Here is a 16,879-nt window from a genome sequence, read left to right on the forward strand (position 1 = left end):
CCAAAGATAGTGTCTAACCCAGATATCTGCATCTGGTGGCCCAATCAAGCTGACAATTTAAATTAGCCATCACACCATCTATGTTCTTGCCTTGCCTCAGATAATCATGACCTCATCAAATTACAATGCCCAGCCCTCTTAGTCCTTGTGGATATGGTGAAAAACAAACATGAATGGAGTGTTATGTTTATTTTCTGCATCCTCAGTGAGAATACCACGACTGCAGTTCACCATCTAGAACTCTAGATGTGTCCGACTCCACAATAATGTTTCAATGAATGACTGAAGTAATCACACCTAAATATAGAATTTATATATTTAGTTCATTATCTATATAAGCTATGGAAGGAAGTATTTGGTTTTGTAAAGTAGGAAGAAGAGGGGGATCACCAGATAGCTGTAGGGATGAGGGAGAGACTGGAAACAGCACTGGAGAGGTTTGGCTACAAATGGGAAGAACAATGAGGTAAGATAGCGGATGGAAGGTAAAGTAGAAAAAAGGCAAGAGTTTTTTATTTTTGTTAAACTTTTGTCAGGGAGAAAGCAATTTTTTTCTCTATCCTTCTAGCTTTTTGTGGCTGGTCTAAGAATTAAATTGACATGAGACAGATTAACAGGAGAACATCACAGAAAATTGAAACCGAGTCTCCCTAAAACTGAGTTTCCCTGATGAATTTGATTAATATCTCTCTATCCAATACTTGATTCCCTTTCTTGCCCCACCCATATTCCCCTCAGGATTGAGGAGTATCAAAAAAAAAGGGGAGACTGAAACAAAGCACCACCCTGTGGGGCCCTCCCTGGACATATAAAACCCCTCTGTGTCCCCCATTTCTTGTTTGCAGGAAAAAGGCTTTAGTATCCTACACCTTCCCCGAGTTCCAAAGAGCAGTACAAGCAATTACTAATTAAGGAAATGAGAAAATGCAGAAACAAATGAAAAGCAGTTAAGCCAGAAAAGTAATGGCAATAATTCAGAGCTAAAACAGTCCTAGATCCTCTCAAAAGCTATACAAAATCTGACACATATCTTTGAATTGTTCTGTAGGAAGTAAGAACCCCCCCTACCCAACCCCCAGGTCAAGCATGGTGACTACATACTGAGCAGACGCCCTAGAACACAGACCCTTTGGAACCAGAAAGCGGAGGGTTAAGATTCCCAAAACATCATCCTGTTACCTCACCACCAACCAATCAGAAGAAAGTCATGCACCCTGCAGCCCTCATCCCAAATGTTGCCTTTAAAAACCCTAAAAGCCACCAGGAAGCTCAGGTCTTCTGAGAATGAGCTCCCCATTCCCCTTGCTTGGTGCCTGCAGTAGCTGTGCTCTCCTTTACCACAACCTGGTGTCAGTAAACTGTCTTTGCTGCATGGTGGGCACGTAAATCCAAGTTTGGTTTAGTAACAAAAATTTAATAACATGTATACATGGGAGAGAACCAAGAGTACTAAGTAATTCACCAAAATGGCAGAAACCCTCACCTTCCATATCATCTTCAACTAAAGACAAAAGAGGATTTGGGGGCTGAGGGTTTGGGATTTCAGAGGGGAGGAAGGCAGTTCACATGAAAATGGGAAAGCACTTGTAGGGGAAACAAACAGTTTGCTGGGCTGTGTGGAGACAGTGGGACACACAGAAATGCTCACAGATTTTTGCTGGGTTCCTCCCTGCCTGCACACCTAGTTCATACTATAGTTTTCTATGGAGATAGTTCCCTTTCTGGAGTAGGTCCTCTATTTACAGTTTTAGGCAGTTAGGGAGAAGGTTAAAGTTTCTTCCTGAGTCTTCTGGGTCTTGATTTATTTTAGCTCAAAATAATCTGCATGCCAGATACATGTTGGGGTGGCAAATTTTGCTCCCCTACACTTTGCTTTGTTGTGTTTTTTAAGGTAGAAAAAACTTGAATAGACCTAAGTGTTGATGAGATGTGTGAAAGACGCCTAATTGGTCCCCAAAAGTTACTCCTTTTTTCCACAGAAATAAGTTTTAGCTGAGCACATAGAGACTCAGCTGGAGCCCAAATTTCTCAACTTCCCTTACAGCTAAGGGTTGCCATACAGGTGACTAAGCCATAGCCAGTGGTCCGTGAGTGGAAGAGATCTTTACTACCTCTGCAAGTCTTACTTACTTCACTCCTGCTCTGCCCTTCTTCCTACAGGCTGGAATGTGGAAGTTGTGGCGACTTAACCCAGTGAAAGAGCAACAAGGGGAAGGGAACCTGAGCCCATGAATGGACCAGAGACACCTGCAGCTTGTCTCCAGACAAAATAGGTAAGAGAGAAACAACATTGATCTTAGTATGTGTATTGCCAGTGCTCGAGACGCTGGAGGCCTGGCAGGTGCACGGATTCGGGCAGGCCCAAGAACACGCGCGGATGCAGAGCCGCAGGTGTCCCTGCCGTGCCTTCATTGCGGGGAGGAGCACACAGGCTTCAGTGGCGGCAGCAGCCAAGTCCCGCCCGCCTCATACAGCAAGGGAAACAAAGCCTGCACCCATCCAACTATGACCTATGGGCTAACCGGTCCGCTTGCGTAGCGCAAGTCATCCTTACATAACAACACATGGGTACTGCGCATGAGGGATAATACTGCTGAGTCTCTGGGCAACGGCCTTCCGGAGAGGGAGCCTGACTCTGCATTCTCCCTACGGGATGCCTCTTTATTTTGGAGTTTCTTTTTCCTAACCCCTTAGCCTATACTTAACTAATACGAGGAGCCAGTGGAGAAGTTAGAGGCACCACACCATAAGGAAACAGGGAAGATTTGTTAGAAGTTGTGAGAATTAAGAATGACACTGTATATTACATATATATATATATATATATATATATATATATATATATATATGCACACACACACACATAATTAACCAAAAAATGCAGGAGGCTACAAGGGTCGAGATCTTTTAAGTATATATTGTGGATCTGGCACAGTATAAACTGCTAAGGCACTTTTACATAATTTATCTCATTTAATATTGATAATGATCCTAAGAGTAGGTATTATTAAATTAGGTTTTTAGAAGCTGAGACCCAAAAAGTCCGCTTTTTTTGGTCCATGTTTCACAGCTGTTAAGTGGTTTATTTGTGGTCCAAAGATAAGGTGTCTAATTCCTAATTCTTTGTACATTTTACTATTCTCTTGATGAAGTAATTGGATTCTTATTTGAATACTAATGCAAGTATCTACTTAAATATCTATCCAACTCAAATATCTAATATACTATTGAGAGTAGTTTAAAGGCATGCACTAATGGAGTACTAGCGTATAAAGGATTACTTATGCTGTTTCATGCTTGTGATTAAGGGGAATTCTAATTAAATGTGATTCTGCCTCAAGTCCAAGACCTAAATCTAATTGCCTTTGTTTACTTGACAGGTTGTTCTAGCCAGCCTCTACTTTGTTCTTTAAAAATGTCATAATCAGAGGCTCCTCATTTTACAAACTTCTGCAACTTGCAACCTTTCATAGATTTGAACATACTTTTCAGAACAAAAGTATATTGCCTCGGCCTAAACCCAGGAAAAGGCACAAACATTTAATAATGCAGTATTGCTAAGGCAATATAAACATTCAAAATTTAGGTATAAACATACATAAGCATATACAATTTAGATATAACCTTTCATAATTTATCTTGTCCATAAGAAGAGGAGCTTTTGTGCACTTGATAGTTTGTTTCAGTGTTTCTCAGATCTTAACTCAGCAACACGTCCCACGACCAGCAGCTGGGGGCATACAACCATTAGAGCACAGAAGAAGCTAAGAGCTAACCCTGTAGCTGGACTGCTTGTTTAAATCCCAAAACTTTCTATTTCTATTTATATCTAATGTGGGCCTTTTTGCAAGTTACTTCATGGCTCTCTGTCTCAGTTTCCTCATCCGTAGGGTACTTGCCAGACAAGTTTGTTGTGAAAGTTAAAGGACATACTTTATGTAATTATAGTTGAAGAATATTCAAGATTTAGATTGGTAAAACTATCCTACACTTGTTGAACTTCATTTACACATATTCAGTCATTATTTAATCTAGATGCTTGTTTTTTTCCTTAAGAACTAGTGTTAACTCACACTACACAGCTATTAACAAAATTTGCAAATTAGGAAGCACTATTAAAGACACCTTTATAAATGTGACAGACACTCCTAGACTCCTAGGAATAGACTTTTAAAGTGTAGAAAGTTGAACTTACACACACATAAGGTGACATTTCTATACTAAACTTTAGCACTATTATCTTTGTCATAGCTTAAACTGTTAAAATAATAATTCTGAGCACTGTAAATGTACATATGCATATGCTTATAAACACACATGCACACAGAGAATGCCTGAAACTGGAATTTTAATTCAGTTCTCATTTATGTTCATCGGTATTACTCATTGCTGTTGTAGGTGTGAAACGGACAGTGCCGACATGTGCAACTTCTTCGTTTCATTGCCCCTGCACAAACCTTAACACACCACATTTTGGGGGTAATTTATGGAAGGTGATTATAATAAAGACTAAGCTCTGTAACAAGAGACTAAAAAAGTTCTTGATTTCTCTTTTAATTGGTAGTCTGTGTCTGTGATCCAGGGCTGGTATGCCGTCTCCACTGTGTCAGAGACTCAGATACTTTCCATCCCGTTACTCTTCCACCCCTAAAACATTGCCCTGATCCACAGAGCAAAAGGTAGTTCACCCCCTCTTCCCCATTTGTGGCCCTGGAAAGGGAAAATGAGAGATAAGGAGGGCATGAACTTTCATTTTTAAGGCTATTGCCTAGTTGTTGAGAACATCACTTCCATTCACATTCATTGAGGAGAAACTAGTTATACCACCACCTTAGCTGCAAGAGAGGTGAGGAAATTTAGTCTTAGCTGGGTGGACACTACTCCAGTGACAAGTAGAAAAAAGGAATTGGAGGTATCAATGTTGGTCTCTACCACCATTTGCCAAAGCCTAATCTTTTGAATCCAGAGGTTCTAAAGTCACTGACCATCTGTTTGCTGACCTTCTATATTATTATGAAAACTGTGGGTTCATGCACAGAATGATGAATTATGACTCAGAGGAAAAACTACTTTGGAATTTATTATTTCATACACCTTTTAATATTGTATATGGAGTTTTCATTATAAAGGGAGAATAAAGCATAAATAAAGCTCAGTTTGTGGGTTCAGCCTGGGAAGTTTCCTGGACAGGGACAGCAAGATGTTACTGTAGGCTTAAGGAAGAGGAAGTTGAAAATTTCAGTGTCTTTTTAGTATTGATAAGAATCCACAAAGAATGTGTTGTATTATGACATCTTGCTGTATTTCCTCTACTGACAGCAATGTGCCAAGTGAAAAGTATCCAAAAAATGATAAATTATAAGACACAAAAGAATATGGACAGAGAAAATTATAGTAGATGACTGGTGGTGTTTTTTATTTCTGTTGAGAAAAATGAAAGCTGTTTTTTTCTCCTGCTTTCAAAAAAAAGACTGTGGTGCTTTTGAAAGCATGTGACTTTTGATAAATAGAGTTTCTAACATTAAGCCAGACCCTGATGCTCTAATATTTGATAGAATAAAACAAAATAAGGTTAACCTTTTCAAGTCTGTTGCCTTTTTTGAAATAAAACTGTATTTGTTTAGGACTTTGATGTTACAAATAATTGTATAGTTGATTTTATTTTTAATTTCTTAATCAATCATTGATTCAAAAAACATTAATGCCAGCCCCTGCAGTCAGTCTCCACACAGCAAGTCAGTTTTCTCAGCATCTCTACTAAGTATTACCATTGCCATTGATCTGTGGTGTTAAATTTATCACTTATTTGATATTCCCATATGTTGGGATCTGTTTCTGAGTGTTCTGCTCTAGGCAGTGTTATTTTTCCTAATCATGCTACAACTCTCTGTCCTTAACTATTTTTGATTTTTTAGTATTTTAGTGTCTGGAATGGTATATCCTCAATGTTTTCTTTTTCGTAGTTGACTTAAGCACTCATGAACATTTATTCTTCCACATAAATTTTGGAGCAAATTAATTTTACTCCTCAAAGTATTTAACTGGAATTTTAATTTGAATTGTATTAAACAGATGAATTAAATTGTAAAGAATTGATATAATTATAATACTGTTCTAGCCAAGAGTATGTAATTCCTCCTGCTTTTCATATAATCTTCTATATTCCTTTTTAAAATCACTTTTAAATCTTTTTAATCTCTGTAGAGTTCTTGTGTGTTCTGAATTATTTTACTTGAAATACACTTTATGGTCATTTTTGCTATTGTAAATGGTATCTCATTTTTATTAGATTTTCGAATTCATTATTACTAATGAAACAAATGATATAGGTTTCACATCTAGAAAATTTCCTCAGCTATCTTATTAGTTCTTAAAGTATTGCTTTAAGTAAATAATATCTTTTGCAATTTATAAAAGTTTATCTCAACCCTTTCAGTTGTTGTGCTTCTATTTGGCACCCAAGGAATACTTGCAGTTTGAGATATTTTACTCTCTTTAGTTTCTTCTCTTTTTCTTTCTTGAGGCTCTTTATTTTCTGATGTTGGAATTTCTATTTTTATCTTTCACATCTTTCAGCCTTTCTCTCATATACAATTTTTCTCTACTCCTTCCTGATCAAGTTCCTCGATCTGAACTTTCCAATTGATTATTTCAGCCTTCAGCGGCATTTACTTGCTTTTTCTTCCATCTATTGCATTTTTTTCAAACACTGTATTTTTCATAATTGATGTAACATATTTTAACTTGGAATTTGGAGGGGGACATTTTATTCTAGTTTCAAATTGTTCCTATCTTTTTTTATCTTCTTAAGTATATTTATCAAGCTACTTTTAAATTATTTATTTGAATTTTAAATTCTGATAATACTTTCTGAGATGATAAATATTGTTCAGATTTTTTCCCCCACTTTGCATTGTAGTAATTGTACTCCTTTCGTTTCTGGTTATATTTGTCTGGAGGTCACGTTATTCAAGAAGGCATCACTTACTTTGGTAATGGATATGGGAAAGAGCCAAAAGCCAGGTCCTAGTCTGTCTGTCCCAGGGACTTTAATGAGATTAAAATGGATGACATCCCAGTGTAGAATGTAATGAGCAACTGTTGTTTATTCCAGACAAGTGAAATTCTGTGAAGCAGATCTATCATGCTTCCTGACTTACACCTTGGACAATATGAGTCTAGGTCATTGCTTCAAACTCTGTGGTAAAAAGGAAGATACTGACTGAAGGAAATGTGGGCATAGGAAAGAGCAGAACTAGTAATCAAAATAAAAAACATAATCAGTGTGAAAAATAAGAGAATATATACAGCTCAAGAAGGAATTAGTGAGTTGGAATATCAGATTGAAGAATTATTTCAGAAGTCATCAAGACACAATAATGTTAATATTTTTAAAAAATAATTAAAGAAAAGCTAAAAGACATGTAAAATAGAAATAGAAGTGTATGGGATTTAATATGGATGAATTATTTGATTATTTAGCTCATAAGCAGGTAACCCTACTACATCTAAACATATCTGAATATACTTTAACTCACTGAAATTGTAAATCTGTGTTTCTTTATGAAAAAAAAAAAGACAGGAAAAGAAGACAGTTTCTAAGATTAGTGATAAACATAATATGAAAGTCAAGAGATCAAAGAAACATATGCTTTTTTGCAAAAAAATATAAGTTTAAAGAATGGCATATCAAATGCCACTACATTTGGACAAGATTCATCACAGTGTTTCAGAGAGGGTTTCTTTCCTGGTAAAAGATAGTCATCAAACAAAAAATGGAACTTTAGTGAAATTTAAATGTGGTTAACTTTCCATGTGAGGCTACAGTTAAATTGAAAAGAAATTCAGGAGTTTGTACAAATAATTCCATGAGGCAGCAGGATGCTGAAGTCACTTGTGCTGCCACTGAACTTCACTATAAGTTGGTTTGGAAATTGTAATTGCTTCTGAATAGGCCATTGAAGCCATGAAAAGGTGGCAACAGCTGACATGTTGCCATGGTAGCATTTCCTCCCCAGCTGAGGAAGCTATACAGAAGAAAGGATATAGGTCAAAAAGTGTTTACACTGACAAAACAACTGCATATTAAAATCAAATGCTTTTGTAAACATCATGTGCTAAAGGATAATTGTGAATCCCAAGTTTAGTCTATTAAAAACAGACTCATTAATCTTTGGGATGATGTAGCAAGCTGTGCTGTGAGACAAAGGACATTCAAGGTCAAGAATACTCTCTTTCCTACATACTGGCATTTCAATTAAAAAAAAATCGGGGTCATGATAAAACTTTTTCCTATGGGTTTCATCTGAGTTCCTTGAAATAGAGATATATTCAACTGAGGAATTCTCCCAGGAGGCAATTCATCTCATAATGAGTTACCCAAGAGTAAGAAGGATCACCTCTATGCTCAATACATGTCTATTGGTTTTTAGTTCTGTACCCTCATTGGTGACCAAAGCTTCTGAAATGCAGTTGAAGCCAGATATAACTAAAAAGAAGAAAATAAGGGTGAGAGATGAAGGAAAGGATGGAGTAAAATGAGCCAATAGCCCAGAGGCAGAAAGTGTGAAAAAAGAAATAGCAAAAGTAGGAAGAAAGAAATGAAAGAGGGAAGGAAGGAAGGAAGGAAGGAAGGAAGGAAGGAAGGAGAGACATTGGGAAGTATCACAGTCTTCCTAATAAAAGGATGCAGGTGGCATTTGCAAGACAGTGGCTGAAAAAAAATTTGTAGTTTGCTTTAACTGTATTCATCAGTCACCACACCATCAGGCAACAATTACTTACGTCATCTGGGGAATTCACACTTTGCATTTTTATTAAATTCAGTTTGGATGGGGCTAACAGGATGCCCGGTTCTAAGTGTAGTATCTGATAGGCTTAAGCTAATAATATATCTCACTCTTCTCTCAACAAAGTGATTAAGTCAGGGATGGGCAGATGATCATTCTGAGCCGGTACTTACATGTGTTTTGGAGTTTCTAAAAAAGAAAAGCCCTTTCAGGCTTCTCCTAGGGAGGCGGTATAACGATTTGAGGTCTGTCTCCAGCCATCTTGGGACCACTGGAGAAAAGCTTGAAGCTACTAGAAGCCATCAGTCAAAACTGGGGATAGAGGTACCCCAAGGAAAGTTGAACCAAGACATGGGTTGAGTGACATTTCAGTCTTGAAACAACCCACACCAGAAGGCAGAGCTGCCCATGGATGGTTCGGTTGCATGGGGCAATTACATTCTTAATTTTGCCTAAGCCAGTATGAATTGGGTTTTCCATTTCTTGCTTTGGGAAAGAATTCTGCTAAAATTCCCCTTAATTCCCAAATCTTCCCCCTCCCTTGTGCCAAATAAAGATAATGAAAGTAACTGAAGCAGAAAATAATGGTTGAATCCTTTGGTTCAGAATCCATCAAAATCCCTGGCATATACATTTGCGGCCTCCCATGTGCAAGGCACTAGAAAGGATATGAAAATGAACAAGACAGCCTGTGACAGAAACGAGCAGGAGACTAGGATAGGTAATGAATAATTAGCAACGAAGTAGATGTTTTATTTTCACCATTTACAAATGAGAAAATCGAGTCACTGAATCTAAGAAACTTCCTCAAGAGACGACAGAAGTGATGAGGGATGGAGCTGCGGAACAAGGCACTTAGATTTATAGAAACTGCGGGACAGTACATAGTAGCAAATATTATGTGCTGTCTGTTTTAAATTCATATACCCATATGTACCATCTGTTTATTATTATATCCTTTAGTAATGAAAATGGAATAACTGTTGTTACCATTAGGAATTTGACTGGCTTTTGTCTCTGCTTCCTAGGAGGAAAACTGAATCCCTTGGGTTTCCTCAGTGATAGGAGCTCCCCTGCTATTTATAGTGGGCCCTGGTAGTTTATACTAATTAGGTGGCTCATGGTGGACCCCTAGAGAGCTTACTCTCTCAAGATGATGTAGGATGGGGTAAGCCATTGCAGAAAGGTCAACCACGTGATTAAAGGGTTGGAGCTTCATCACATGGCCAAAGTGGAGAGGAGGGAGGTTGCGGACTGAGTTCAATCATTTGGTCAGTGATCTAATCAGTCGTGCCTATGTAATTAAACTGCAGTGAACATTCTGGGCACTGAAACTCGGTCGGTAAAGCTTCCTGGTTGGTGAATACACTGATGTGCTGGGAGGGTGAGGTGCCCCGATTCCACAGGGAGAGGACTCAGCAGCTCTCTGTTCCTTCCCAGACCTCACCCTCTGTGCCTCTTCACTTGAATGGTCCTCTTGCTTTGTATTCTTCGAAAATAAAACAATAATCATAAAGAACAGCATTTTTCTGAGTTCTCTGAGTTATGCTAGCAAATTATCAAACCTAATGGGGTAGTGGGAACCTCCAGATTTACAGGTAGTCAGTCAGATGTGTGGGTGGCCCAGTGACCCCTGAAATGTGGCAGGCATCTGAAGTAAGACCTGTCCTTTTGGGATCTGTGCCCTTTAGCTTATGGGGTCTTTGCCACCTCCAGGTGGTTAGTGCCAGAATTGAATTGCAGTACAACCAGTTAGTTTTTGTTTGAAATGAAATAATAATGTAACACTGTAATGAAATGTCAGGGCCTTTACAAAATCTAAGAAAAAATATTGTATCTCAAATCCAAGTTTAATACAGTGGTATTTAAGGGGAAAAAATGTTCCCTTGGTCTTTTCTTCAGTGAGGCATACCAAGGATTCCACAAGAGTTTTAGGGAATGCCTGAACTTTGGAGAGACAATTTGATAAAAGACTTGTGAAAAGAGTTATTTTTCAACAGTGTCTAAATTAGAACTACTGTTGTTCACAGCTCATAGTTGGAGGATGAAAACAAACACAAAACTCGTCTTCACATGAAGGCAGCCGGTATGAATGCCCTTCCACACCTTATTTGTAATAGGGACAGAGTGCCTCCAAGATACTGTGTTTGCCGTCAAAATCAGCTGAGGTAAGTAGGCGGGAAGGAGCTTCTGAGGCTCAAGTAATTGTGTGACTCCAGAGTCTGTGTGGAGTGGATCCAGAGCTCAACTTTAGGTTAATTCCTTAGACATACTGGTCTAAGGATTAAGGTGAGCTCTGGCCAAATCCATAAATGGGGAACGTGTATTTATATATCCATGATTTATGATCATTTTTAGTGTTCCCAAAAGAGTACTCCCTCACTTCTCCACTCTGTAATACCCTGCACACAGTCTTATTCCCCAGGAGAGAGGGACCTCACCAGAAAACCACTAGCCTTGCCAGGAAGCAGGGAGAGCTGATGTAATGTCAGTGATCGTGATTTTTATAGCATTCTGCAAAGTTGTAATATTTTCTCCAGCAAACTTCAGCTGCACTGGAGCCAGCATAGACTTGGCTGCTGAGATTAAGGGAGAGATAAGGGTGGTTGTAAAGAAGTTACTTATAAATCATGAATCTCATAAAGTGAAAAGAGTGGTGAAGACAGGCAGTAGATGTGAACAGTGAGGATGTGGAGGGGTCAATGGACTAAAGGGCTGCAAAGGTAAAAGAACTGTTATTTCTGGGGCATGTAGGGGCAGAGTGGCAGAAAGTGTGAGCAGATGCCAAGATGTTTTTCTAGTCTCATCTTAAGTCTTCTGAGTTCAGAAGGCCAAAAGGCTCAACCACCCAAGCTGATTGGGTTTAGAAGAAAAGTTTTATAACTGAAAGTCAAACACTGGTAGACTCAAAAGCAAACACTAAAACTCAGTATATTTTCAAATCCTACAGATTGAAAAGCAGACTTTTTGATACTGTGTCTGTTTAGTTTACACTTTATTTTGAAGTTATTGGCAGTGTTCGATTTTCATGTGAAAGTATTCTAGACCTTTTGAAACAGTGCCCCCCTGAGGCATTGCATAAATCAGGCACAGAACAACTTACCCCATTCTACCTGCTGCTTCAGGAGAATGGAAGCTGGGTTCAGTCACTCAAGACAGAAAAGCACACTTCTTCCTTAAAGTCAGCTCCGTCACCCCTACTCCGTGGTCTCAGCCAATGCGGCACACCATGTTTTTTCCTCAGAGCAATTAGGGAGCCAGTATAATACATTCTTCAGAACAATTATGAAGCCAGTATTATTTTCTAAATCTATAAGTAATATCCTACAATGTACTATGGACAGCTTTAAACACTTTACAAATATTGAACCAACTAGTCCTGAGTTAGAAGTACCTATTCTAGGTTTCCTTTCTATTATATGCATTTTTCAAATAAGGAAACTGAGCTATAGAACCTTGCTCAAGGTTATAGCTAGTAAGTAGCATCATTTGAGCCCAGATTATCTGATTCCAAAACCATGCATCAGCCACTCCACTGTGTCTCAGTGGCTCTTAAAAGACATTAGGCTTCTGCAAATGGGAGAGTGGGAGGAGGCACTCAAGGAAATGGGAACAGAATGGGCAGAAATGTGCAGAGGAATTGGACATCTTATTTGAAAAATCCATTGTGCTCAGGCTGATTCAGTAACTGATTTGATGATGGAATGAAATAAGAGTAGCAATTAAAAATAGTTGTAAGCAAGTAATCATAGCAATTACCTGAATAAAGATGCAAATATTTTAGATGAAGTTAATAAATTTTTGTGTATTGACAGCATGATTTCTGAATCTTGAACTCTTGGCTAGAAATAAAATTCTCCTTTCTAGGGAATGTGTTGAAGTCTCCAAGCTCAATCCAAACTCAGAGATTCACCAGAACAACTCACAGGACTCAGCATGTAATTGTACTCATGGTTAAGATTTATTACAGTGAAAGGATACAAAGTGAAATCGGGAAAGGGAAAAGGTGCATGGGCATAAGTATGGAGGAAGCCAGGCACCAGCCTTCAAGAGTCTGTTGCCGGTGGAGTCACACAGCACAAACCTTCTCCAGCAGAGGTTCAGTGTCCCAGATTCATACTAAGGACTGATCACGTAGGCACCCTCTGTCTAGCACATACCCAAATTCTGGAATCCCCAAAGGAGAGCAGGGTTTCAGCATAAACCACATCAGGCTCAGTGAGTCACTCTTGTCATTTAAGGAAGCTTTATATCAGTGTAGGGAACTGTTTATCAGCCAAATTCCCAGGTACAAGCTAAGGGTCAACCTTGCAAGCAGGATTTTCTAAGACTCAGCAGTCTGAGACCTACCATGCTAACTCTTTCCCACACAGAGGATCTCCAGAAAAATGTTCTTCATAAGAAAAAAGATACTGCCTTTTATTCTGCATATGAGATCCCAGGTAAAAGATGCATCCATGTTTTCATTAATAAGTGAATTTATTTGATGTATTCTTGTGCTGTGATGGAGACACTAAATCACAGTGCTCAAAGCTGGCCCATGTGTATGCAGACTGTGGCTGAGGCCTCAGGCTGAGAACAGATAGCTGCAAAACACCCTCACATTCAAAAGTATAATGCAAGACATTCTTGCAAGTCTTGCAAAGAGGGTAGCCCAAGTGAACTGGGCAAACTTAGCCTAAACCCCACCTCAAGAGTTTATGAAGTGGGAGCAATAGAGGACTTAATGGGACCTGGATGCCCAGAAAACGAGAAGACTTTTTTCATTCTGTCAGCAACACATAAATCTCCCTATAGAAGCCTAGGGAAAGAGATGGTCCCGCCCACTATGGTTGTGATATTAGGGCTCATAGATTTTAATTTAGAGAAAATAAAGGCAGGTAATGTTTCTGAAAAACCTGAACTTTCTGGAGAAAAATCCACTTCTAGTACAGTGTCTATAGATGGAACAGAAAAATCAGAAATATTATAGAAAATGGATTAGTTGGCTTTGAAATAGATCAAAATTGAAAGATGGAAAAATATGGTGGCATTATTTTAATGAATATGGATGAATATGAGATATGATAAATATATAATATAAATGTATAATAAATTGGTATGATGGGATGCAGGCTTATCTGTTTCTTGTGTTTAGTAAGAATTATTAATTTAAATGCACCATTTTCAGGTCTCTAGTAATAATAGTCCAGGCAGGTTGGATTTAAAAGAAAATTTTTATACCAGAAAGCCAAATATCAGTAGATGCAAAAGTCTACACTAATACTCAGTATCTTATATCACAGAGACCTGAAAAACCACCCTTTCAATGTTGTGATTATTTTATTTATAATTCATTTTGAGGTTGTTAGTAGTGTTTGCCAAATTTTCTTGTAGATGTCTTCTAGACCTTTCAAAACACATTGGATTTTTTTTTTTTAACACAGAAGAGATTCTTAGAATCTCAACCGATTTAAATTTGTGGCCCCAGGACAAGCTGGCCACTCTTCATTTAGTGGTATTTCAACACACTAGATAGTGATATACTTAGACAATGTGAAAATTGCTGGTTGTTACATCTGATTTTGTCATTTAACTATTCCTAAATCTTTTTCTAGAGTTTCAATAGTAATAAAATACCTTTCCTTCTGAATGAAATAAGATTAAATAAATGAATAAATAGTAAACAACTTGCACTGGGATATCAGTTATAAAATCTGATTTACCCACACTATATTCTGTGTCTGTTTCCTAGAAAATTATCATGAAATGACTGATTATTTTCATCTAATATCTGTACACCAGAAATTGACACATTGTAACTGTACTTCAATATAAAAAAGAGAAAAATAATATCTTTTTTCTAATTCCACTACATACAGTAATTTAAATGCTATTTATACACTTACATTTACATATTACATATGTACATATTAATATTTACATTTACAATTCATACATACATATTAAACCAATTTTCTGGGAAAAAACTGCAGCTTCTTACAAATATATTCTATGGTCAAGTATCTTTTAAACTTTTTCCCTGAAATAAAATGTGCAACTGAAATGAACTATTAACTAAGAAAGTGAGCAGTTCTGCATGTTTCATTCCATAAATCTTTTCAGACATTCAGGAGAATGTCTACCTTTCTCAAGTGCAATTAGTAATAAGCTTTAATAATTTTCAACAATGGTTACATGCTCTGTTTTCATATTACAAATGCTCTTGTACAAAAATATTTTCTTTTACTTTGTTCCAAATATTCAGAATACCAGCAAAGGCTCAATTTTAAAATAATTTGATTTGTTAAGAAATTGCTTCTGCTTTCCTTGATTTTATCACTTGTATAGTGTTAAAACCCATTGTTGCTCAATAAATATTTATAGATTTACTGGAAATATGCCATTATCCTCTTTCATCTAATGGGTGACTTCCAAAGAAAAGGAATAGAGAAGAAAGATAAATAAAGGAGACTAAACAATGAAACATAACAGGTAGTATAAAAAATAAAAGTTTTTTTTTTCTTTTGCAACCTTATATCATGGCAGCAAAAACATTAGATTTTTATGTTTTCTTTTTGCCAGGGGCTCTTATGTCCATGGAAAACTATTCCCCTAAAAATCAGAAAGAGAAAATAAAGGTACTCACATATTAAACAAATTGTTGCAAACATTAAACAAATAAGACTGTCCTACAGTATTTCTATTGTAGTAGTCTTTTAAAATTTTGTTTCAGTGAAATCCTTTTAAAGAAGTATTTGTTCTGCCAACATCTCTCATTCAGGTTCCTGAAGGAATGAGATGTGGGTGGCAGTGATTAATTGAACTAGCAGCTACTGTTCACCGAACAAGTCTGGACAGATTATGTTTATGATTGTCTAATGAAATCAAAACCATTGAGTGCAGAGTCAGACAACCCAAGAGGGCAGTAGGGTTTTAACTGATGGCATAGTAAGTAATCTGACTCATTAAAGTTCATTAACATTTATTGGCCACCTACAGGCTTTGGAGTTGCAAAGAACACTCAGAGTATCCCTAGCCTTGAGCTTCTTGCAGACTAGTGGGGGCTGTAGACACATAAATCACTTCAGCAGGGATTTTTTTTTAATTGAAGTATATAGTTGATTTATGATGTTGTGTTGGTTTCAGGTGTATAGCAAAGTGATTCAATTGTATATACATATATTCTTTTTCAGATTATTTTCCATTATAGGTTATTACAAGCTATTGAATATAATTCCCTGTGCTATACAGTAGGTCATTGTTGTTTATATATTTTATATATAGTAGTGTGTATATGTTAATTCCAAACTCATAATTTATCCCTATCCCCAACCCTTTCCACTTTGGTAACCATAATTTGTTTTCTGTGTCTGTGAGTCTATTTCCAGTTTGTAAATAAGTTCACTTGTATCGTTTTTTTTAGATTCCACGTATAAGTGATATCATATTATATTTGTCTTTCTCTGTCTGACTTATTTCACTTACTATGATAATCTCTAGGTCCATTCATGTTGCTGAAAATGGCATCAGTTCATTCTTTTTTATTGCTGAGTAATATTCCATTGTGTGTGTGTGTGTGTGTGTGTGTGTGTGTGTGTGTGTGTGTGTGTGTGTGTGTGTGTGTGTGTGTAGAGAGGGAGAAAGAGACAGAGAGGCACATCTGTCCATTCATCTATCAGTGGACATTTAGGTTGCTTCCATGTCATGGCTATTATAAATAGTGCTGCTATGAACACTGGAGTGCATGTATTTTTTGGAGTTAGAGTTTTCTCCGGATATATATCCAGGAGTGAGATTGCTGGATCATATGGTAACTCTATTTTTAGTTTTGTAAGGACCCTCCATACTGTTCTCCATAGTGGCTGCACCAATTTGTATTCCAACAGTATAGGAGGTTTCCTTTCACTTCAGCAGGATTTTTCAAGTGTTATATGTTAAATTAAAATTACCTTGTTTCTCCCAGTCTTTCCCATCTCTGTAAGTGATAGCTTCATATGTCCATTACTCAAGTCATCTTTGACGCCTCTTTTTCTCTCACATCTCTGTATTCAAGCTATGGGTAAATTCTGATGACACCACTACAAAACATATACAGAATCTGATCACCT

The 16,879-nt window shown here is 37.4% G+C and overlaps 1 long non-coding RNA gene across 1 annotated transcript in view; it reads left to right on the top strand.

Moving 5' to 3' along the window:
- The window catches only part of LOC116156450 (uncharacterized), a 55,976-nt gene extending 45,092 nt beyond the window's left edge, over nucleotides 1-10,884 (top strand). The window contains exons 3-4 of the long non-coding RNA XR_004140265.2: nucleotides 2,161-2,273; nucleotides 10,820-10,884. This is a non-coding gene — a long non-coding RNA (uncharacterized LOC116156450). The remainder of the gene's footprint in view (nucleotides 1-2,160; nucleotides 2,274-10,819) is intronic.
- Nucleotides 10,885-16,879: the final 5,995 nt, after the last annotated feature.

Source organism: Camelus dromedarius, chromosome 11, assembly GCF_036321535.1.
Source record: "Camelus dromedarius isolate mCamDro1 chromosome 11, mCamDro1.pat, whole genome shotgun sequence".
Taxonomy (NCBI): Eukaryota; Metazoa; Chordata; class Mammalia; order Artiodactyla; family Camelidae; genus Camelus; species Camelus dromedarius.